The following is a 23,108-nucleotide window of genomic DNA, read 5'->3' as shown; positions in this document are numbered from 1 at the left end:
CAGGCTCTGCTCCCTCTTCTCCTCTYTTCAGCCTTTGCCACCAGTCATCGTCTGGACTGGACATCAGGCTGGATAAACCTTTGCCCTTACCCAGTAGGGCAGCCCTTTCATTTTTAGTAATAAGTAATAAGACCTGCTTAGCTTATCTCTGACAAAACATCGTGCCGTATTGCTTCATGCCATATTGCTTCAAGTACTGTGGCAGTTTTCCTGGAATTGGGCACCCTTGCACACCGTCTTGTTATGTTCCTGCCTCTCCGGTCCCCCCCTGTATTAGCGTATTTTATTCAGCATGCACATCRTAGGGAGCGGGACCTCGTTTGCTCCTCTGTTCATTGAATGGACAATATGACAATATATAAATATTGGGCACCAGTAACTCTGCGGTAAGCTGTCAGAAACCTCTGTGGATGAAACACATGCAGGCCTGACCTCCAGCCCCCTCGATCCATCACGCAAGGTTAACTGATATGATAAACACCGTAAATAGAAACGACTTGTTCTGAGCAATAGCTGTTAAACCAATAAACAGCCAAAACTTCAGAGAAAAACCACTATTTTTCCTCATTTATCAAACAAGACTCTGTATCTTTTTCTTCTTCCTCCCCCTTTTTAAACAAGTTCAGTTTGTGAAGATTGAAGAAAAACAAGACRTCCTTTCAAATCCCTTCTCTGGATCAAACCTCATTAGGTTTTGATGTCAATGGTGCATAGAACACTGACCGCTGCCAGCGTAAGTATTTGGCAGCCAGGCTGTTACATAATACAATCCTGTCTTTCACAGAAGAGAGATCTCTGTGCTACTAAATGTGCTAAATTTTAACCCACTGCTTTGCTCCATCCAGCCAAAACTCTATACATTTTCCATAGAACTAGATGATGATTAAAAAAAAAAAAACTTCAGCTTGAAAAAATAAAATATCCTGAATATTAAGAACAAATATATTTAAGGAAGTACACACTTCCCTTTCCCCACCTCTGACCGAAAGCTACTCTGAAGAGGCAGATATTTGTCCCAAAAAGCAAGAGGAGTATTTTGAAAAACTTGTAAATCTATCAGAAGGAAAATATTAAAAGAAAAAAGTGTGCTACACTCAAACTGTGTTACTGCTTCATGGAAACATTTGGATTCAGAACTCTGGAAACATAAAATGCTTTCCAAGGCTGTTTACTGTAAGTTTAAGTTTTCAGCTCCCATGAGTAGGGAGAAGAAAATGTCTAACTACAATTTTTTTTTTTCAAGAATGGCTTTTTAGCTGTGCCTGCGTATCCTATGATGCTAAAAAAAAAAAATCAGCTTGGAGCAGTACAAATCAGGGTCACTTTTGGTCCCACTTGTCCCTTCTGCCAACAAACTGAAATGCTGCATGCAAGTTTCACAGTGCCAGATKCTGATACAGGTGATATTCCCACTGAAGCCAAGTTTTAACAAAACAAATTATTTTCTCTGACCTCCAGCCTATATAATTTCACCCAGTCAGTCCTGGACCAGCCCCAATATCTTGTGTTTGACTGACTAATACCCTCCAGAATCACTGATATTAGTACCYCTGGGATAAGAAATGCCAATTACGGGTTTGACTGAAACTGGAAGAAAGACTTCAGGATTCGACCTGTACTGAATCAAATGAAAAGGGGTCCCAGAAGCCATTATATCCGGTTTAGCATCTCCTGTAAAGATTACCCAGAGGACCTCTCAGAGATCTTGAGAAATATTTTGGGGACATAAATCCCCTCCACTGACAGCAGAAGACTAGTAAGACCTGACACATCCTAGTGCTCARGTTAACCTCTGAAAACATCCCTCGGCCTGAATGCCCAGGCTGGGGTGCTAGGTGGCCAAGTTAGCCTGTGTCACTACAGCATTCCCATTCAGAGACTGTTACCACAGCATCCTGCAAAATTCTCCACACCGTGGCCTGAAGATCACCTCTCAGTGCCCTTCCAAATCCCACTGAAGTCCTTCACGTTTTCAGTTAAGCTTGATGTTTCACGGGTGGCCGTTTTATTTACTGTAAATCAGGAGGAACGTAAGAGGAGAGAAAGCAGGTGGAAAGAGTTATTTAGTTTTCCTAAAAACTTAGTTTACTTAGGAATTTAGTTGTTGTTTCCCTGAATCAGGAATTAATTAGTCAACATTACTCTCTGTTTAGATGTTGTGTATTATGTTTTGCTAGGCAGACAGAGCACTAGAGCAAGCACTATATAAACAAACTCTTGTTAATCAAGACTTGGAGCATGACAGAAAGCCTGGGGATACAAGCCCACTCAGTAGAGACCAGTCCTGAGATGGAGAATGGCATCACGCAGATGTCCAAAAAAATCTGTATTCTCCCTTTCATATGCTGTGATACTCATCATTGGGGTCTCAAATAACAAATCCTAGTTGGAACACATTCCTGAGGCCTCATGCTGCAAAGGGAGCCAACTTAGTATCCTCCAACAGTGAGGGTGGAGCACCCTTCTCAGAAGGCCTCCAGYAAGGTGTCCTTCTCAGCTTCACAAWCTGAGCAGCCCCTGCAAGATGCAAGCCCCAGCTTTTCCTCCTACTTGCCTGTTCCCTTGGTAAGGTGATGATACAGCAGAAATCTTGCTCCCACCACCTGTTGTTACAGCCAGTGAGCTCAAAGGTTTCTCTTGGCTCACTGGAAACCTTGTGTAACCAAGGTGAAAGGCTATGGGGAACACRAAGAGACTAGATCTGCAGCACTATGGGGAATGGAGAGGAGCTTAGCTAGAGTTTTACTGGATGTGAAAAACAACAGTTTAACAGTTTCAAGTCRTTAAGGCTGGGCATGGACAAGGACTGGGTCAGGCAAAAACGATGACACTACTGAGCGAGCTGGGGATAGCCCGTGTGGACAAGCACACAAGGAAACCTKGATCCAACAGTCCTTGTGCTCATTCCCTTCCTCTTCCTACTTACCCATACAYGGTATATAGCTCTCCACCAGCATCTCCATCCATCTCCAACATTTTGTGTTCATTTAAAGTCAAACTCCTGAAGTAGATCCTTACCGGGGCTTTGTGGGTATCTTGAATAATCATTTCAATGCCATCTGTATWTGATTTCCTTATAAGCAGGAATCAAACTGCTTTTCTTTTTAACATGTAGGCTATTAAGTAGATTGAGAAAGATAGGCAGCACATGCTCAGATGAAGGAGATCAGCCTTTTGTGACATGTTTGTTTTATATAAAACCACAGCATCTGCCAGAATTTGCCACTTCTTGGCTGAACTCAATCTTTAGTCTATTATTGCAGCATAAGTTAACGCTCACTCTTCTTAATAGGTTTTGAATTGTAATTTTGTGATAGTCCCTGAAATGCAAATATTTCAGCAGAAGTATATTTGTATGTTATTCATGCTTGGCTGTTATAAAGCTTTCATTGTCAAACARATAAGAGTAAATCTTGATGACTGCACATATAAAGAGGAACTATTTCAATCCCACACAATATTTACTTGTGCAAACTCTACTATMTACACATACTGGTCAGAGTTTAAGCACGCCAAAGAATATACCAAAACCTTTGGTGCCTGTATCACTGGATAAAATATCTTCAACCTCACTGAAGCCCARTCACTTTCAATAAGACTTCATTTTTTAATATCCTCCATTTTCCCCTGAAAATTTTTTTCCCCTTAGTTTTTCTTTCTCTTTCTGTGTTTTGACAGGTGTCATCATCTGGGATTAATATAAGAAAGCTTCCTAWGACATTCTTTGAAAGCAATTCAATTCTGTAAGAACCTTGGATTTTCACAAGTGGATTTTTCCCACTGTAACAAATGTTTTCCTCAAGCTTTGAATACCATCATGTTTTTTTCATAGATACAGCCCTATTTTATACACCTTCCTCTAGATTTCAGTATTCAAGTTCTCCTTTGTCCCATTACAAAACAAAAAATCCACCAGCAGACCAAGGTCAGCCTCTACATTCAGGTTCTGGCCTCTGAATATGTAGAACTTGGTTCAGCACCACTTCTCATTACAACCATTTTAACCTATGCTACCTGGTTACCTATGCTGTTCAGGTAGGGCACATATCTGGCAGACCAAGCTGAGCTGCAAACTAGTTTATGCTAACTRGTTTCAAGAATAGTGAGAATATTTTACATTGTTTTATACTCATCTTAAGAGCCTAGGCCTGGTCTGCACTGCATGGACATGAAGACATCTGAGATGATAGAGAAACACTCYTGGCACAGCAGGAAACTTCCAGGTATCACACCGCCTATTTATCAAGCTGTAGAGTGCCACAATGAGCAGCAGAATAGGAAAAAGGGCCTGAACACACTGTTCTGAAAGAACCTTATGTTGGACTGAGGCGCCAGGGAGCAAAATCATGACACCCTGGTATAGCCTACAGTCATTTTAGGTCTGAAATTCAAGCTTCACTGGGCAAAATTGTGATCTACTTACAAACACTTATGACTAGACAAGTTGGTTTTTCCTCTTGTAAAGCTTTGTTTGCTGGCTGAACTCACCAGTAACTAAAACCTTTGGTTCACCAACTTGGTCCTCATTTAGCCATGAAATAGAAAAGATGGCTTTGGTTGCATGTAAAAATGTAGTAACATTTTTGGTACTCCTGTTACAATTTGGCTCACTTGCCCCCTGTTCAGAACAACACAAGAGGTTAAATTCAAGATGTTCATTTAAATCCTCTAACTTCCCTGTGATTTGGGGTGCACTGAACAATTTAACCTATAGACAGATCAGTTGAACATAACAGTACCATATAAGCAAACATGCTGTTATTCTGGACTGGTRCTTCTGTTTTCCAGAACTAGAGACTAAAGTGTTTTAAAAATATTCTCCCATTACATCATCCAAATACTTCAGAAACTCTTCTATTAATCACTGATTCATTCACTGAGTCCTCAAATTTGTACTCCTTTTCTAGCCATGTCCCCATGTAATAATTACATATGGTATTCTTGCCCGCAGACAGCGTGTTCAACTGGTATAAATCAAACAAAAATAAATTCATATACCAGAAAGTCTACAAAGAGAAGACGTGTCTCTGGTAGTTCCCTCAGACATAAGGGCTAGATTTTTGGCTAGTCCGCAGGCCCTATAATCTACAAGCTACTAATCACTGGCCCCTCAGGACAAGGAGATCCTCRCAAAATCATTCTCCATTTATTTTTTCTTAGATGATACAGTCTGACTTAACTCTAATTCTGTGAAAAAAAAATCACAAAAAATTAAGCTCAGCATTCAGGCTAGAAGCAGGTTTTGAACCATATGAACACAGATATTTCTATGTAAATCTTAGGAGAAAAGGCTAGAAAAACTTAGTTTGGCCAACACATCAGGAACTGAAGCAAGACCTTTACAGCTAAAGTCTTTAGTCACTATAACTTGAGCTAGAAGCTCAATTTCCTTGAGCTAGGCCTGTAACAGTCGGTCTCTAGAGACTGAGCAGATATATCCATAATGCAGGCTTGGTGGATTACACACACTGTCCCGTGCCCTGMAGTGGTGCCAGGATTTGGCCCACATAGAATCCTTTGCTCCACCTTCAGAGAAAAGAGGTCTCTAATTCAGGAGTGCTAAAAATAAACAATAAATAAATAAAAAGTTTTCTAGTTGGGACATTTTGTGCTACAGTACCATCCAATTGACTTCATTATTCTTTTCAAATTCCATTTGGCAAAGCAGCCCACTTCCTAACATGCACCAGGCACCTCGCATTGCTTCAGAGAGGATGTAAACAAGCCAAGTCTTTCAGCTAGAAAATTAGCTACTGAACACATACACGTAACATTTGCAGAACAATTTCCCAACACGTACATTTGTACTAAGAGTCTTTATATCCCTGCGGTGCAGAGTGATTTACATCTGAGGCGTGTGTGACAGATTCATGTTATCCATCCAAACAGGCTATGGTATATGCCATATATCAATTCTCAGGCTTGTTTTCTTTTAATTTTCCATATTAAAAAAAAAATAAAGAAAAAGAATCAAGGAATTAAGAAACTATTTGCCAACTTCCCAAATTTTTCATATTGCTTTAAATAAATCAAGTTTATGAAGGGCCAAAACCAGGAATAACTATTGCCGTAAAGAACACTATTCTGAATCTGGAGTGAACAACAACAGACAAGACTTTGTGTCTTGACTATTTTCTTTGAATACAAACTGTAGATACAAGTTTCAAGAAATCAGCACAAATAAGAGTTGATGCTTCACATGTTTTCAGGAAGACAGCTCTTTAACATATATAATAGCTGCATATTTACAACTTCAGAAAGACACTACAGTGAGCCAGACTGGCCCTGGCCCTTTACGTGGGACAAGCATGGCTGGGAGAAGGGAGGCTACAAAGAGAAGACACCATCATGCATCTTATTCAAAGGCCAAAGAAAACTGCAATCCCTCTGCAAACTTCTGCTTGGTAATGTAATGCCAGGATTCTGCCTATATAGCACATTCAAAACCTACTTACATGCTTTCATATCCAAGCATTGCAGGTTCTCACCAGGAGGAAGCCAAATCTAAACTCTCCTGAGTTTTGGGAGAGTCTGGATAAAAGCTGCATGGCCCAGGTCCACTTCTCACTGCAGCCAAGTGCCCAACCTTGATCTCACTGGAAACAACAGCCAAACTCTTGGAGAAGGATCCTGCCCAGAACTGGCCAACTGTCCATCATTTTTTGGACTACATAAGCTCTTATTTTTACTATTTTACCTGACTGGTCTCTCCAAAGTGTTTTTTTTCCCACCCTGATCTCACTCAAATGATGTCAGCGGAGTAGGGAGACAAATACAGAAATGTGGTAAATGCCAAAGCTGGAACCAGCAAATCCAGGAAATAAATATAATAAGTAGATACAGTGCCAAGGCTGGATACAGCAGCCGAGGAAAAAGGGAAATGTAAAACTTTCTTGGCAAGGGCACATGGATTCATCCAGCTGAAAGAGGSACATTCCAGCCCACACCATTGTAAGCAATAATCTGTTTCCCTTGAGAAAATACAGATGTTTGTAATTTTTTTGATTTTTTTTAACTGCTCATATGAAGTAACCTTGTTGTTTTGAAAAATTCCTTTAGGACTTGGTATTGCAAAYGTTACTTCTGTACAAACTGTAAGCTGCTGACTCAAACCCAATAGGCACAAAATTACATCCAGGGCAGTTTTGAAATGCATTCTAATAATAAAAATGTACTTGAAGATTAATTAAGGCTAATGAATTAAAAACGCATTCAGGCTAGAAAAGATACAATTAAAAATAATAAAGAAATTGCAAATCAGATCTCTTCTTGTTTGCAGTGTCCTCCGCTTTTGCTTCATCTATTTCAGAGCTCTTTTTGCAGAAATGATATCTAAGAAAACTGAAAGAAATTTTAATCCTCTTATTCCAGCTGAACTAATACTGCTATAACTTCATTGTCTTTTAATCAGATGTTGCTGATTTACAGGAGTGTAAGCGGTTGAAGAGTACAGTCATCACATTCTTAGAGAGGCTTACTGAATTTGGCACCAAGCTTTTTGCTGGCAACTCCTACGATCTGGGGCAGAGAAACATTTCAGCTGAAAAGGCCCAATTCTTCTCTGCCTTCCCTGTACATTGTTATTTACATAAGCACATGCATTATGCATATGCACAGCTCTTCTGATTTTCATCTCTTCTCATGGATGCAAACAGCTGTATGCTCTTGAGCTCACTAGTGAAAAAAGCTCAATGTACAAATACATTTTAGTACACAGTTTCAGTCTTCATAATTATTCTTCCTCTACATGGAGCGGAGGTCCTTTTTTTCTTTCCTTGCCACAGCATCAGACTCCTGGCAGAAAGTCAGCCTTTGGTTGTTCAACTGGCTCTAGGGAAGATGATGATCTGGAGAGTTTAAAATACCTCTTCACAGAAGGGCCCAAGAGCACAAAAGTCACCACTCAATCTGTCAACCCCAAGGCAGTCACTGGGGAAAAGTGTCCAATCTGCAGCTGCTGTAAATCCTCCTGGCTTTGCTGAACATGGCCCATTTGCATTAGTGGAAAATCTGGCCTAAAATTTGAAAAAAGTCCAGGATGTACTTAAATGTGCTTATTCGTGTAGTTATTGCTCTTGGAGAAGGAGGAACCTTTCAGCCCTTGGAAATGATAGACATTTTCTGAAGATCAGATCTGAACATTGTGATAACACAGTCAACTTCTGCACAGGCATTTGTATCAAATGCTAGGAGCACATACTCCCACTAAGGGGTCTATGCATGCTCTTCTACAAGTGTTGCCAGTGATAATAAATGGATACTAGTCCTTTCTTCCAACAAGTCATAAGTGCGCTGAGGCAGCAGGGAATTCCCCGGGTTTACAGACACACTGTATAATACTCCCTTTTATGTATTCCATACTTCACCTTTTACTTGCAGCAAGCATTTCTTTAGCCATAATCACGTGAACTAGGAGGATGTAGTTGAACAAAGTAGCAATTTTCCACAAAGTCCATTATGTTGATACCTCAGGCAGACCCTCTAGTCCTTTGATATCAAGTGTTTCATCTTTTCTGCACTGAACACTTCTGCTGACAAGCCCTCAGTGACCTCCTTGGCAAATGATTCTATTGTCTCATTGACCACAGAGTTAAAATGCTTTTCAAAATGTCTCATTTAAATGCACCTGTGCTCAACTTCAGGATGTGAGTCTTTGCATGCATCACCTACATCTACCTCAGAAACCTTCTCCCTTGGCTTTAGGTTTTTTTTTTTTTTTTTTTTTTTCCCCCATTCTCAATTATTTATAGTCTGGTCTCCCTCCTAAGCTTTATAGGAAATTGAAATTGTCCATTTAAGATGCACTATAAAAATAGGATTACTTCTTCCTGCTAAAAGGAAACATGGTTTTATTGTTTTCCAGGCTCTGCTGTGTCAGCAGCTCCAAAGAACAATTTCAAAAATGAAGCCTCCAAGGTTGGTTAAAGTCACTTTCTTACTACTGTCTGAATATCTACCAGTAGGTCTGAGTCCAGTTGTCAGTGCCCATTACACACATTTGATGTTGGCTGTGGCAATTGGAAAACATATGATTTCATTTATAAGGAGTCTTATGAATGAAAATATGGAAAAGTTGGAAAATTCAAGGTAAGCAACTAAAAACCTGATGTAAACTTTTTGTATTGCTAGAATTCATTCCCTTCCATTCATTCAATTCCCTAGATGTCCATTATGTCTAACAGACTCACTTTTCACACAAGCTGAATGTGGAAACCTCATGAACTGAGAGCGCTTTTGGGTGCGGAGCTGTATCACATCTTTCCTTCATCTGTAGAAGGGGAATCAACAAGAAAGTGATGAGGCTACTTTCCTAATAACATCTCCCAATATACAGCTCAGAATTGACATGAGAGAGATTCTTAGGGATTATCAAGAGAAGATAAACTCACATTCACAACAGAGGGAGGTGGTTCCTCCCACAACAGGTACCAAAACCTGCAAGACACCCTGCCAAAGCATGTTTTGGATGCAGAAAGTCTACACAGGCTCAAAGAGAATCATTTACTTGGGTGAAAGATTCACCGGAGGTTAGTAGTTAGACAGTCCACAGGAGGCTCATGAGACCTCCTCAGTGAAAGCAACTGGAAGCTGAAAGATTAGCAAGGAGCAATACCAAATATGTTCCTGATCTTCCCAAGGTACTCACTCATACGTCATTAGAGATGGGATACCAGGCTGGTGGTTTCCCATCTGCCATTCCTGGCGATTTAGTTCCAGAAGCAAAGCAGAGGACTAGACCAAAGACGCACAGCTTTTAAAGGAGACATTACAGCCTTGAGGCCCCAACCATGACCATGGCAGCTGGATAGGGATAGCATCCACACAATAATTCTGACTCCAAGTCACACCTCTGGGTCTGAACCTGCTCCTTTCTCACAAGTTGAGCYCCCAGAGGATGGCCCCAAAGCAATGTTCTTACCTCCTTTCTSCCCATCCCATTTCTCTGTAGTTTCTTATGAATATTCTTCTGACGTCCTCACATTTATAAGCCCTAAGATGCTTCATTTTATTAAGCAACTCCTCAGGGAAATGCAAGAAAATAAGGAAGAGGATGAACAGACATTTCAGAAACCAGCCACTGGTACCCTTGCAACATGCAGATATTACAGTTTTTCTAGCCAAAGCAACAAACACCTGCCTATTCCTCAACTCTAACATGCTCAAACCCTTTTGTTAATCTATAGGTCTACTTCATGCATCCTGCTTAAAGAGCTTGGTTATTAATAGGAAGAGAGGCAAACTTTCACCAACATTTTTAAATGCTAAACTTAGCCAGGTTTAGCTGGAGAGGCCCTGCTTGTCTGAAACCCCAGACCATAGAATGATCTGTCTCTCAACACCTACAAGGGTTTAAAACTTACTCTCCCCACAGATTTTCTTTGAAGGCCCTACCCTGACCAAGGAAAGAGTGCTGGGGCCAGGAAAAGCAAGCTCTGCTACTGTCAGCCTCAACTAACAAATCTAGTCAGCAAGAAAGCCTTTCTAATCTGCCTCCCGGCYTTCAGCTAGCCCATTCAGGCCTGGGAAGAACAAAGTGCCCTCGCTAGCCTTGCCTGGGATGGCCTAGTTCATGTTTAATACGTTCCTTCAGGAGAGTGCTAAGAGGTCGGTGCTCCCAGCATGGCTTCTGGGCCTTACAGACCCTCTCACATCCCTTCCTCCGCACAAGAGGCCCCTGGCTGCTCACCCCTGCTCTGCCAGTAGAGCACGGAGGTGACAGAGTAACTGCAAACATACTGGTTTGTACCAAGAATCTGCATGAGAACAGGCCATGGAGGTCTTTACTGGTTCCAGTTTCTTCCCAGCCTGACAGAGCATGGTTTTCAAACAAGGGACACAAAGTTACCAGGGTACTGCCACAGAGCAGAACYGCTCCAAATTCAGCATGAAAACACAGCAGCAGGTTCATTTCCCTCTGGCTCCCTTACTCAGCAGGAGCCAGGAAACTCTTTCAGAAACCAAAACAACAAAGTCAGGGAGCATCTGCACTAGCAGRTTAATAAGCTTTGCTGGCAGCCTGCGCTGGATATACTTTCTTCCGGTTTCCTGCACTGAGGAGTTTTAGAAGACCTGTTCTTCAAACGGGGAAAGTCTTGGAGGCTGTCACGGCACCCTCCCCATATAAACTAACTCCCACTTGCCTTAAGGCTCTCTATCACTTTAYGTCCAGTAGCACTTTATGCTCATAATGGCTCTGTAGTTTCAGATAGTTCACTGAGGGAATAAGAATCTGACCTAAAGTCCACTGAAAAGCCTCTTTAAAGGACTTTGAACCAAGCCCTCAGTACTGACTGAAGGCAGGCAAAATGGAGCCCTCTCCACTTCATGGATTTAACACCTTCAGATTGCAATTCAAGAACAAAAATGAAATAAAATACTAAAAGAAAAGTCTATGTTACTTAAGCAACATATTCTAATTTATTTAAAACCAACTGGTTCCCTCAAAGGTCAATACAAAGTACTTTGGACTGTATTGGTATAAATCAATTAGCTTTAGGTAAAATGATGGATTCTCAATGTTCTGGAAACTCAGACTTTTAACAAACAAGGGTTGTTCTCTGTTATAAGTAACTAGCTGGTTATTAGGAMCATTTTTTTCATTAGCAATGGATTCAAGGCACACAGTTTAGATCTAAACAATTCTAAAATTCAGGGAGTTTGGATCTAGAATTTGAGTACAACTCATTTTCCTCTTTCTATTTCTTTATTTTTCTCTATCTTTAAGCATGACCAGGGCCAGAATAACTATTTCCAGGACTCAGTTCGAAAGGGAGCCTTCAAGCTTCTAAGAAAGGGATTAGCCATTAAATTACCTCCTCGCCTTCCAATTCTCCTGCAGGATGAAATCTGGGCAGCTGTTAGCAGTTTCTTCAGTGTACTGATTTGCAAAGTTACAAGACGAACATCGTGTAGCTTGTACACAACTGCTACGTCTGAATCCTCATCAGATGCAGTTCTTATTCAGGACTGTTAGCCATCAAAGACTAGAGATTTTCCCTGCTCAGTACAAGGAAACTTGTTTTTGTTTTTACAATCCATTGCATCAAAAAGCCTAGCCAGCAACTGTAAAGACTTAACTCTCCAAGGACAGTAAAAATTGTCTACTTATTACTTTATAATTATCCAAAAATTTTGGATCAAAATGCCTGGAGTCCGTTGCCTACATTTCATTCTGGCTGACAAAGCTGGCAGATGATCCAGCACCAAGAAAAGAAGAATAGGAAACGATCTGGAAATATGCTAAATCTGGAAGACAAGCCTTTGAAACACAAAGGCACCCAATTAAGTGGTCCCTCCAAGTATCCGTGACTGATTCAGGTTAGGAGAAACAGAACAAAAAAACCTCATTGGAACTTTCACTCTGAGCTGAACTGAACCCAGGATAGGGAGTTGTCCTCACCCTGAGGGTGCTTCAGGAAGACTGGATTTGTARGGGCAAAGGGAAAGAGGAAAGCCAAATATACAAAAGTTCTACTCTACATGGAGAGAGGATTACTGCTTTAAATTGCCTCCTGTTTATAATCTTGCACCTTCAGATGAAGACCTCAGAACGGCTGGCAATCATCATCTACACAGAATTTCTCATTGATCACATCCTACAGCAACCTACTGCAGGTAAAGGAAAGAGGTGCAGTGGGTATGTGTCTTGGAGCTGAACAAATCTACTCAAATATCAAATCTTGATTATGTAAAGCCCTTGAACATACACTGGAGTTGAGGGAGGRATAAGGTCTCCTTTGCCTCCCTTTTCCCTCATTAGTCCACAGTAGCCATCAGAGCAAAAAGATTAAGACTGGGTCAGGCCAGGTACAAGGGAGCAGGAATTCTAGGGACCATAGCTCATCCTCGAGCCCCTTCCCACCATTAATATTTCCAGTCTTTGTCACAAGATGTAGAAGCAGCTATGTGATTTTTCAAAGCTCAGTGCAGCTGCAGCTACCACCAGCCAGGCCACTTAAGCAACTCAAGACCAACACCAAGAAGAAGTCTGCAACCTGCCTTGGGGCTCTTCTCTTCTTTGTTCAGAGGACAGATTTCTCAAGTGGTTTTGTTTTGTTGTTCCCCTTTAATCTAATGTTGCCCAAATATCAGCACTCTCAAGCAAAGYCATCTCTTTCAACACTCTTCATCCAGGCTCACTACCTATGCAGTGCCCACAGGAAGCACATGACTCAAACCAAGTTTTACAGTGGTATTTGCTCAACTCCAAATGAGTTCTACCTTTGTTCTCCATTTTGTTTTATTCAGATAATAGGGACAGCAACTTGTAAAGTGAACTTCTCTAACAAGAAGTGATATAATTAATCCTGGATCTCCATCTCAGTCCCAGAGACCAGGATGGGCTGCACAAGTTAGAAACCAGGCATTCACACATGCRTACCCACACRCACGCTGCTATTTCATTTAAAGAAATATTCATGCTGCTTTAAGTGATYTAAGCACAGCTTCATTTCCAATATYTCATCAAATGAATCCARTTTGTTTCCGAGTTACGAAAACCTGAAAAAACTTGGAAACTATTAAGTCTCAACTGGAAATAACATGGAAGTTCTATCCTCAACTTCTTTTCATACCTCAGACTCCTATAGCAATAATCAAAGGTAACTTCTATTTTCCTTAGGATTAACTGTTTTTTTATTAAGAAAAAAAATCCCTTGTTTTAGAATCTAACCTTTGTTTCAGAATCTAATTGGTTGGTGTCTCCCCATGACAAAGTAAAAACACATTCATGATATGACATTCATTTATCTTCAAAATGAAGATTTACAGTCAGTGCCATGGAATATGGATCTCATTGAGCAGGGTGGAAAACAACCCAACTATCTTTTGGAAAGAATCATTTTATTACAATCACGGGTTTTTCAGAATGGCCTGAAATCTGATGATTTCTGAGCAAAAGGACAGTGAAACATCTCCCTCTAAGGAATTAGCTTTTGCTTAGGGACATTCCAGGAAAACAGTCTGAACAGATATATTCTGTTGGCTGTAACTTTTTTGCAGAATCCATCCAAATTCCATTAATTAAGTGGGGAGGGGGGAGGGGGGGGAAGCAAGAGTGAGCCTATTCTGCTTGAGAGGAGCAGCASACCAGTAGATATGGAGTCAGGAGCTCCATGATTAGAGCTTCCAGTGCTCAAGGAATTCATATACAGCTGCATTTTGCACCTTTCATATCCATCAAATTTCACTACTGCATGTGACAAAGATTTTTTCCCTTCACTAAGACAAAGTTCACTCCTTGCTCTGTTTTTGCTTCTTCCTCATCCACGCTGAGGCAGCCATCTCAGTGCCATATTTCTTATACCCATTCTAGAAACTTTCCTCCAGCTGCAATACTCCATTTCAGAGGTTGTATACAAGAGATCGAACCATGCCTCAGACCTATTTTACATCATGTAACCCTCCCAGACAACATGCCAAACTTTCTTCACCTTGCACACTCCCACTACTTTTAGATAGGACCTAAGGGCTGCTRTGTCCACCATTCTTGAACACATTAGCACGATGGACTCTAGGTGTGGAATCTTCAAGGCCTTTGGCCCTTGGACAAATAAGAATAAACTGTCTCAAAACCAGACTTTTCCTCAGACTGAAGCATTGCTTTCTCCCAAGGGTATAGAGCACTCAGATCAATTGATAAAAACAATGAATACACAAAACACTTGGTTGYACTCTTTGACTTCTTTCTTTTCAATCTAGGCAAAACAGCTTTATCAGGACCAGAGCTAAGGAGTTTCTTCTTCCCAGTTGTTTAACTCAGTTACTATATATAAGCAACATTGCTCCTTATCTGATCTATTTTTTAGTCTTTCCTTCCTATGTGTTTTGAACTGTAAGCACACAGTAGAGCACKACAAACTCACAGAAGCATACCACACATTCAGAAGGGAAAAARTTAACCAGTCAATAAAAGGATATCTGTACCTTTGTTCTTGCACAAATCGTGTTGTGCTGTCTTTCAAAAATTCTATTATTATMTTGCTTCAAAATGTGGCAGTGAGCTACCTCAAACTTATCATTTGCTGATTTATCATATCTCCTTAAGAAGATCAGAAACAAGTCTGAAAATACCAGGGCATCCTAGATTCATATTYGCCCTAGGCCATGTTTCATTTCACATGATGGCCATTTCTTTCTGATTGGACAGTACAATGGGCTCTCTGTATATCCAATATGCTCTGTTTTTCTGGAGATCACCATGTCTCCAATAATTTGGAAAAAAAAAAGCAACAGCTGAAATCCAGATGACTTGAGTGCTTTGCTAACAAAGAAAGATTGTTGGAGACTAAATGAGACAGATCCTTCCTAGAAAGAGCTGCAGACAAGTAAACTACATGGTCAGATGCTAGATTAGGATTCAGATGAGAATTTTTGCGTAGATCATAAATTAAACCTTGCAGTGGGAACAGTTTGTAAAAGAGCAGAGCAGATGTGGAACAAACACCAAAGTGTACTTTTACATCCCTTCTAATAYGAGGGGTTTCTGCTTTAAGGACTAGAGTGAAATTTGGAGTTTTTCTTAGGACTGTGCTAGCTTTATGAAAGGCCAGGAATGGAAAGGTTGAGGATAACAGTTTAAATTTTCCCTTTTCTTTTGGATGCAGTCACTGCTCAGTCATAGTCTGCAGCTTCAGTTACCACTTTGCTCTGGGCAATCCAGGCAAGTTCTGTCAATGCAAATCTTCCTAATTTTCCTYTCTTTAGCATTATCAACTTCCCACCTGTTCAGACTGGCCAAGGCCTCAATCCAGTGAGCTGCATCCCCAAGGCTCTGACACAGCATTCACAAGAGTTTCTCAGCATTCAGTCTCATCACTCATCTGTTGCCTCATGGACATCCCACAGCCAGTCAGCCCCAAAACGCTAAACCAAATTAGCAAAACAAGGTCAATAAGGAGAAAAAAAAAAAAAAAAAAAAAAAGATTTTCAACCTATTTCATTAGCAACTTTGCGTATGCATAGTCAAGCAACCATGATAGCACGGCTAGGATGGGGTATGGAGGTGGTGCCTTTGGGCAGCTAGAAGCAGTAGGAAGAAAAACTTAAGCCAACTTCATGGCCAAAGCCAATGTTTTGGGTCACTCCAACCTAGCACAGACCACCTACTTAAGCTATCCAGAGCAGTGGTGGGCCAAGAGCAAAGTAACAGCAGAACCTTCCCCTGGCACTCTTTTGAGGTRGGGAAAAAGGGCAAAACAATAGCAAGCAAGCAGCAGAAGCCAACACCTGCATACTGTGCCACATGGAAAAAGGGCTGAAAGATGATAGCTTTGAAATGCTCCAGGAAGCCCAGAAGCTCTCTACTCAGTGCCTTGTGCTCCCAGCAGGGAAACGGGAAGCCTTTGCATGGGGAAAAAGGGCTGGGCTCATGCTGTGGGATCGCTGCAGATAAAGAACAGGCCAGGAGCCACACTGACACTCAGACACCAGTGATGGGGAGACACTGCATGAGTTGGCCCCATACACTCATAGCTTTCAACAAAGACTACCAGCAAGAGCCTGTAAGGTGCTGAGGAACGGCTATATGACTCAGTGATGACTGGCACTGCCTTAKGCAATCAATTTCTGGTACAGGATCAAGCCTGGCCTGTTGGTCACAAGCACAGCTTTATCAGAAGAGGTTCTTTTCACTTACCACAGTGAGTTGCAGATAAACTGTGAACYACAACACAGCTTCAGAGCTACTGACAGTGTGCTGCATGGTGTGCAGTGGTTGAGAGCCACATCTAATAATAAAAAAGAATAATTAAAAAACTCTGAAATCTAAGGATCACTTCATTGCATCAGAGCTTTCACAGTTGGGAGGAATGAAAGCGCTTTTAGGCTGGGAATTAAGGTCTGCTAGGGGTAATGACGTCATTTACAAAATCAGAGAGCTGAAGTGCTGGAGGTGCCATCACTACAGAGTACACAAATAAAACCMATTTTCAGTCCACTCTGCCCCTCACAGCAAAAGCTCATCATCAGGGACTGAAAGCAGAGACAGCTCCAGTTTTCCAGACCAGCCAGCCAGAGCACCAGGTCCCTCACAACATGTGATCTGGCATCCKGTGGCTGCACTGAGACTAGCAGCCTGCTTATGTGCCAGAGACAGAGACCCTGCATGTCCAGTCATGAAAAGGGTACGTGTCTGACCTGGAACAGACAYAGAGACGTAAGATCACAGACAGGAGAGGCATGTGCCTAGCATTTGCTGGTGATATAACAGGGGGCTGCAGTCTGAGGGAGCATGCATAGGGCTTCCCTAGCAAGTGTATTTCTTGCCACTCCCAGTACAAAACCTAAACGAGCTAATCAGGCTTCCTCTTTGCCTCAGAGAAGAGGAGCCTTCGACTGCAGAACCAAGAGTTCCCAGTTAGCAAATTGCCATGGTGTTTCTCAGAGATCAGTCCCCAAAGACGAAGATTGTTCCTTACCAATAAAATAAAAAACTATGCAAACCCAACACTACCATTTGAACATTAAAACATCAGTCTCCCAAGTGTCAGGCCTCTATCATGGTATAGAAAGAAAATCTCCTTCAGCTCTAGGAGTCCCAAGGTCTCCTCTTTGGGCTTCTGGACTCAAGAGGGCATGTTCATCCCACATACTCAGCAAGGTGCCTTTCCAGTAACCAGCRGCAGGGCAGGCACTTGGCCAGTCCCTGCAAGTAATACCTTCCAGTTTCCTTCCTGCTGCACTGGACATTGAAAACACAAGCTTCTCCAACATGTTTACTAATAAATAGTTATACAGCATTAAAAATGTTGAGATGGCAAAAATAACTGTGTGAATTTAACCTGGTTGTCTTGTGCACATGCTGCAGGAGCTGGTTTTCTGTTGTGTGGTCCCACAGAGTCCTTTCCCTTGTGTGTAGGGGGCGGATGGAACACAGCACCTTTTGGACATCCCACATTTTGGGGCCTTCCCAGGAACCTCCTTCGACTGGAAGCCACTCACAGCTCAGATGTGGGCCTGCACCCGTTCTCCCTGGACTGCATCAGTTAACAGCAGAGTTTGAACATATTTGTCCTTGCCTGCTGCCCCTTTTGAGAGGGTCCCCTTCCCTCTCTGATTCTGCTAACATGCCATAGCCCTGCTGAGAGATASGGTTTATTACAACAAGGCTGAGCCYGTACTAACACRGCAATGTGTCACTAAGCCAGCTCACGACATGGGCACAGCTCTCATAACTTCTGACCAAAGATCTTCTGGATGTAGTCTCCRTTTGCTGCCCATACAAAAATTACAGTTCCTTTGGACTTACCTGGGGCTATAACTGCCAGTCCAACACCAGTGCCTTGAACTAAATTCACGAAGTGAGGAACACACCACTAGAGGCTAAGTGTGGATTGTTATTTAAGATGATCGCTGTTTACTTGAAACAAACTTGAACCCTACATTATCCAGAAASAGTAAACACAACTGTAAATAATTGGTTAAAAGTAATGGACTTTAAGACTAATGCACAAAGCTTTGAAAATCCACCCCAGGAGCCACTATAGCATATGAGTTTGCTAGAGCTTCATTTTTCTGTCTTCTCCAAATAGCCACATACTGTGGCTGCAACATTTCTGTGGAGACAAATACATCTTTATTTTAGTTACTGGAGCTCTCTCAAAAACACATCTAAATCCTTTGGGAGCGGGGAGGGGTCACAATGGAAAGACTGATGGATCTGCAACACTACAGCAGCTCACGTGGTTGAACTGCCATAACTGTTCCTTTGTGGCCGCAGCATTAGCTGTTTGTCACYGAGCCTTAAATACACATTTTGAACTGTCATGTCCAACATACCAGGCCCTGGTGGATAGTTAAAGACAAAGAAGGAAAAAAATAGAGYGGCATGGAAATAGGATGGGCAAAGAGTTATTTTAAACAAGAGAATAGAAACTGTTGTTGAATATAGTGCCTGATGCCTAGTATATTTTGTTAGCCCTAAGAAGGTAAAGAATTTAGTAACATAGAGCCTATGTTAGTTTACTTAGTTATACATTCTGAATGAAGAACTGACAGTATTTGGAGGCTCTCCCCACTTGTGTTCAAGACCAGAATACTCCCTGGCGACGCASTTTCCAGCTGACCTATCTCAAGACYAAATGGAAACAAYAGGGAAAGATTAATGATTTAGGAAACTTCAAAGAGAACAATAGCACGATCTTGGGATGAAGCAGAACACACAAAACAGTAATCTTGGGGGACAAAAATAAATAAATAAATAAAATCAGCAAACTGAAACCTTTTCCACAGCTTATTTAGCAAAGAAGAGAAACATGTCTGCTTGTTTAGATTCAAAATTTGCTGGGTATAAACAATAATTTTGAAATAATCTGAGTCAATATTATTTTTCTTAAAACACGACAGTCTAGAAGCCAAGTTCTCCTCAGGATGAGACTGACACCAGTGTGATGAGGAGCAGAATGTGTGTTGTTTGGCACCTGATGAGACTCACCCATGAGACATAGGGACATAGGATTGTATATGGAACTTCATGAATGAACAGTTTTGATCTGCAAACAGCAATGGGYTGTTCCAAGAAGAAACATGATTTTATTATCAGTACAGAATTATTCTGTAGTAAATAAATCATTTGTATTGTAACTGAAATACTACTCTATCATACATCCAGGATGGCTATGACCTTTTCACTTTTTGTTTTTTCTTGCATTCTGGTCTTTTCCAACTTGTTAYGTGTATCTCCAAAGATCTATGAACTACTAGTTAGAGATAAAACCCCCAAACTATAACGTCCTGGTAGATTAGTCTAATAAAAAGGCATTCATACCATAGAGCAATCCATCCAAATCCCAGCAGCTCACAGAACGTGAAAGCACTTTGACCAATCAGCTTACATATTCCCTCAGTCTGTCCTCCACTGATTTCCCCCCAGATCAGCCTTCCCAAGTGTCTGTAAAGAAACACAACCTTTGCAGAAGGCAACTAAAATTCAAGCCCTGGCTACTCAAGAAAGCAAACATTTTTCAGAAGTTCGCAAGCACTTCCATGACCTCTGGAACAAGTCAAGTGCAGCTTTCTATAGCATTGTATCTTGCTGGTGGATCATCTGGTGTCTRAAGTAGGAAGAGCTTCAATGGAAGCTTATCCTATGTTTAAGGTGYTTTTGACATATAGCTCTTCTGGTATCTCCAATCTTTTCACACGACTTCTGACACTTTTTCAGAGGTGCCAGACTTCCCTCTATCTCAACTGCTTGCTTTTCTGAAACATGCAGGAAGACAACTACCACATCTGTGTTCAATGTAACTGAAATCAGCCAAAGGTATCAGGGTAGGAGGATGAAGCCTGACACACAAAGCAAATGTCTAAGTAGGTTTCTGAAGCAACACAACGTTAAAAGCATTGCATTGGAGACTGTATGCAAGGTTCCTCAGCAGGGACCTCTGCTTATATTAAGTGTGCAATAAGGACAGAAAGCTTTTAAAGTATTTCTAAATTAAAATTGGAAACACTCCTGGAAAACTCTGAAATCAGAACAGCTTTTGACATTCTGGTGTTCATATGTGCTTTGCATTCCTTGCCACTCAATGAATTAAATGAGGATAAAGATATGGATAAGAGGAAGAGATTCCCACTACAGAGAAAAATTTGGACCAGATTTGGACAGACAATATCCAGCTGTTGAGGCCCCTTTAGAGCAGTAAAACAGGCACTGCACTCCCTTTGTCTGGAGCACAGAAATCACCCACCAAGATCACTTGTCTCTTCAAAGTCCGCTAGATTGTTTCAGCTTTATCTAGATGAAGAATGTCAGTTTACCACTGACCAGGTGCCAGAAAGACACCAGGTTTATTCTTGCACTGTACCTGATGAGTTTGTATAAAGGAGTTCAAGGTTTTTATTCACTTTCCCCCTGGCCTTGTATCTATGCTAAAAGACTCAGGCTGGCTCTCTCAGTAAAGCCCTCAAAGGGTTAGTTGGTTACACAGACAAATTACCTTCAAGAACTCCAAGAGCAATGATCTCCCAAATACAACTCCATCTGCTTCTGCCACTGACCACAGGTGTCCTGGTGAGCCCTTTGCAGTCAGCATATCAAAATCACTTAGTAGAAGATAAGAGGAGAACAAGCATTATCATCTTAATTTATTCCCAGGAGAAATCAGATGTTCTGGCATCATCAGTGACCTATCTGCTTTACCCAGCTGACTGGGATTTAGGAAGTTTAGAGGATTTCAGAAGTATCCACACTACATTTGCTATTATTTTGTTGACCCACTTGCTATTATCAAAGACATAACATGAATCAAAACACAAGAACTTACTATGCATCATAAGCAGATGAGGTGATTCTAGTGTTGTCTTTACTGTTTTTCACCCATTCCTCCTTCATGCACAAGGTAAAGGAGGTGATAGTTCCTTTCACTCATCCCCAGGCATTTCCATATGCATAATCAACCCCATATGCAAGCTGAAAAAAATGCAAACAAGTGGGGAAAAGCTAATCCAGCTTGTCAGAGGCACAAAAACAAAGTGATCATGGATGGCTACAGAACATCTTGAATGCTTAAACATTATTTTATGTTGGTATGTATTGTATATAATAGACAACTGTTGAAGGAAGTGATCTGTCCTCTGAAGAATGAAAGAATAGCGCTGGAAACAGAAGCAAAGGAAATAGCAGAGATGTTAGACATTTATCTTGCATCTGTCCACACAGTCAAAAGGAGAGATTGTTAACCTACATTAGGCATCAGCTGTGCAGCCAGGCTGTAGGAACAGGGATGGGGAAAAACTATTCACCATCTGAAACTGATGTTCTAGGCTACAGTATTTCCAATTTACTAATACTCGAATCAGTTGCACTGCATGGATGAGCAAACATCCCTCCTCCTGCTTTGAGGAACGTTTAGGGTAAAGCAGTACAAAATTAAAGATTTTAAAAATTTAAGTTTTAAAATTAAAATACTCCATCGTAGCACAAACCTTGGATTCACAGACCTCATGCATTCATCTCTGTCAAAGCTCCAAAGAGACAGAAGTTAGTTCATTCTCCTGTGCCACCTTAAAGGTGCTTCATAAAAATCTCACTGGAACCATCTCATCTTTTTAGGGAGAAATCATAAAGAAGGCTGTTCCACAGGGTATTGTGACCTAACCTTACAGTCAACCTAGACTAAGGAGAAGTACAGTTCCTGAGAAGCTTAAGAGAATAGAGGTAGTGAAATTGTTGTTGTTCCTTCTATTTCTTTCTTGTTTCTCATTTGCATCTTAAGTTGCAGAGATGGAGACTCTTCTTGGAATGATTTATGCTTTCTACACATTCCAAATGTGCTTGCAAAGGAACTGAGGTAAAGAAAAACACTTGGGTTCTTTTGACTCCCAAATCCCCATCAGGTCTGTATGTGCTTACTTCATTAGCCTGGTATGTATCAGAACACTAGCACCTCCTGCTAGTCCTGCCTCTGAGCAGCAGCAACCAAGGAGGGCACTGCAAGCCCCTGACAAACCAGCCTCAGAAACTGGCTGTTCATTTAGGGCCTGATGCCAATGGCAGAATAAAGAAGCTGAGTAACAGCAGAGAAGATAAACAGATCACTCTGTGGTCAGGCAGAGAGAGGCAACAACAGGTTAGGCAGACAGGTAACACTAGATCCTTAAGAGTTGCCAACGATGCTGTGGATGCCATGCTGAAGTAAGAGTTAGTACTATTTTTTTGGCTTTAGTGAGGGTGGAGTTGTGACCAGAGAGATGCTTGTTTAGTGCACGTTGTAGTAGGAGAGAGAAGCTGACAGGGAAAGTGGTGAAGGGGGAAATGGGAATTTCTGCATTGTGYGGGAAGGTCAGCTTGACATCCACACTTGAGAGGAATTTAACCAGTTGGATGCAGAGCCAAGAGACCACACTGGGTGGAGCGCTAAGTATATAAACTCAACCTGTTGACAAATACCTTGCCTGATCTGGGAAATATTCTAAGGTGCAGAATGTTCCCATCCCTGTCTTCAGCCCCGCTCAGAAGGGCCTCTATTCAGCCAGCGAGTGACAGAGAAGGGCACACCTTGTAACGCTGGGCTTGAGCAGGCACGAGGCATCAGCAATATACAGCTCTTTATGAGAAGGCTTGTTTTCAAACAGTACAATGTGGTTACCTCAACATACTTGGCATGAGA

Source organism: Rhea americana, unplaced genomic scaffold (genome assembly GCF_003343005.1).
Source record: "Rhea americana isolate MKP2758 unplaced genomic scaffold, rheAme1 scaffold_120, whole genome shotgun sequence".
NCBI classification, from domain to species: domain Eukaryota; kingdom Metazoa; phylum Chordata; class Aves; order Rheiformes; family Rheidae; genus Rhea; species Rhea americana.
The sequence above is the reverse complement of the archived record's forward strand: the minus strand, read 5'-3'. Positions refer to the sequence as shown.